Genomic DNA, 2,643 nt, shown 5'->3' on the forward strand with positions numbered 1-2,643 from the left:
GGAAAACAACTGACTTTTGTATATTAACCTAGTATTCCTCAACCTTCCCATAATTACTTACTAGTTCCAGGAGACTTTTCTGCCTATTTTTTTCAGATTTTCTTCATAGACAATCACGTCATATGCAAACAAAGACATTATTATTTCCCTCCCAATCTGTGCCTTTTATTTCTTTTTGTTTCTTGCTATATTATCTAGAATTTTTCATCTGCTGTTCAGAAGTAGTGGAGAAAGGAAACATTTTGCCTTGCTCCTGATCTTATGGGAAAGCGTCAAGTTTCTCATCATTAAGTATGATGTTAACTAGGGTGTCTGGGTTTTTTTTTTTTTTTTTTTCCAGATATTCTTTATCAAGTCGAGGAAATTTCCTTCTATTCCTAGTTTACTTAGAGTTGGGTGTTTCCCTTCTTCTAGGTCAGTTAGGCATTGGTAAAACCCCTGAAGGTTAGGCTCTGGCTAAGTAGTTCCTCCAAAGGGCAGACCACGTTGAGAAGAACAGAGTGTTCTGGGGTATTTTTAAATAGTTCTTTTCCCCTTCCCCTGGCAGAAGCATGATGGGATTTTTCTCCAATATTCACTGTGGCGGTGTGGTAGAGCTTCTAAAGGTAAAACACAAAAATGTGGGGATCTCCTAATGACTGGGTCTCGCTGGAGTTTTTGACTTGTCCACACTCAGCCTCCAGCAATTCATCAATTACAGTTAAGGTTTTCCTACATGGGCACCGGTTGCTGCAGAGGTTACTACTCATGGTTTCCTGCTCACAGAGTTGTGATTCTCTGTATTCCCCTGTTGGTCTCTTTAATTTGGGGACAGGAGTTTGCCCTGTAATCTAATCTCTCTTAGAGATCTAAAAAGAGTTGTTGCAGAGTCTTACCCTCTCACCCAGACTGGAGTGCAGTGGCACTATCGTGGCTCACTGTAACTTCCAACTCCTAGGCTCAAGTGATCCTCCCACTTCAGCCTCCCAAGATGCTGTGACTATAGGTGTGTGCCACCATATCCGGCTAATTTTTGTATTTTTTGCAGAGATGGGGTTTCACCATGTTTCCCAGGCTTGTCTTGGACTCCTGGGCTCAAGTGATTGGAACCGCCTCAACCTCCCAAAGTGCTGGGACTACAGATGAGAGTCAACCACACCTGGCTTATTCAGCTTTTTACTTGTTGTTTGGGCTGAGTGACAACTTCCAAGCTTCTTACTGGCCAGACTGGAACTGGAAGTTGGTGTGTTACTTTTTTAAAGTGTAAATTATGGGCCTTACCCCAGACCTACTGATTCAGTTTCAAGGGGTAGAGCCCAGGATCTTTATCTTAAGAAATCCTCACCAATGGGCACCCATGTATTATGGCTTCTGAAGCATAATTTTATAAGAATGAAACATAACTCTGGAAACTCCTTTGAGAAGAGTAACCTTGGCCCCAGAAACAAGGTAGAATGGTTCCTAAGCTGTTCATTATTGAGAGAGACACCCAATCAGGGATTTATAGTTTGGTTAGCTCTTCATCTACTCTCAAAGGTGCACACAATAAAATGAAGGCCTAGCACCAATATCCCAAGACCAGGCACAAGCAAGAGGAGATGGACACCAAGGTGCTGCCCTAGGTTCAAGGATGTGGTTGTTTTCCTCACCCAGGAGGAGGACGTGCATCAGAGCAGTGGGAAACTTTGCTTTCTAGACTTCCAGTTTCCACACCTGGTATGACTCTGGCTGGACCACAAGAAAGAGCTGAAGAGAGAGCCCAACAATACCTGCTTACATGACAGCTGCAGTTTAGAGGAGTGAGGTAATTAGCTCGGGATCATCCAACCAGTAGGTAGGTAGATGTGAGATGATGCACAAGAAGATACCTGCAGGAGTGACCCTCTGTTCCTACTGCATGAAATAAGTATGGTTTGCTGTAGAAAAGAAGGAAACCAAACAAATCATTAGTACCGATCTGGAAATGGAAAGAAAGGGCGTCCCCATGACACCACTGGGTCCCTGGACTAATACCTTCCAAGGCCAACCCCACATCTCTTCCTCCTACTCTTGTGAATCAATAAATTATCTTTTTTGCTTAAAGTAGTATATGAGTTGGGTTGCTATACCTTGAAGGCGGAATGTTCTAGTAAAAGTATTCCATAGGTATTAAAAAGAATGGTTGGTCCTGATTCAAGGCCAGCAGTTTGCTGAAGCTGTTGGTTTCAAGCAGGAGACTAATTGTCTTTCTATGGTCTGTTGGCCATCTTATAACTTTGGAAATGTAATGGCCAATTCATTAGAAAGAAACATCTGGAAAAAAAAAAAAACAATGGACAAATATACTGACATAGAAAATAATCACAATAATTATTAAATGAAAAAGGTCAAATTACACAATCTTGTTTTTTGGTAGTATTCTGTTTGTGTATATAGTGTGTTTTGTGTGATTTTTATGTTACCTTATTTTATTTCATCTTATTTCATTTTTAGTAAATGACTACAGAACAACTGGAAGAATACTTAACACACTGTTAGCAGGAGATGGGATTAGGAAATCCCCCAATTCTGAACCGTTTACTGATGATGAGCATGTATTACTTTCATAATAAAACACTAAATTGAAAAAAGAAAAGAGAAGAAAGTTAGTCACTGAATGTACTGATATTTGCCTGCCCCCAACTT

At 40.8% G+C, this 2,643-nt stretch overlaps 1 non-coding gene across 1 annotated transcript; it reads left to right on the forward strand.

Moving 5' to 3' along the window:
• The first annotated feature begins 2,140 nt into the window (after nt 1–2,140).
• On the forward strand, nt 2,141–2,273 carry LOC115892559. The gene has a single exon (XR_004052428.1). It is a non-coding gene; the product is annotated as a small nucleolar RNA SNORA2/SNORA34 family (small nucleolar RNA).
• Nucleotides 2,274–2,643: the final 370 nt, after the last annotated feature.

This window comes from Rhinopithecus roxellana, chromosome 12, assembly GCF_007565055.1.
Source record: "Rhinopithecus roxellana isolate Shanxi Qingling chromosome 12, ASM756505v1, whole genome shotgun sequence".
In the NCBI taxonomy this organism is placed as follows: domain Eukaryota; kingdom Metazoa; phylum Chordata; class Mammalia; order Primates; family Cercopithecidae; genus Rhinopithecus; species Rhinopithecus roxellana.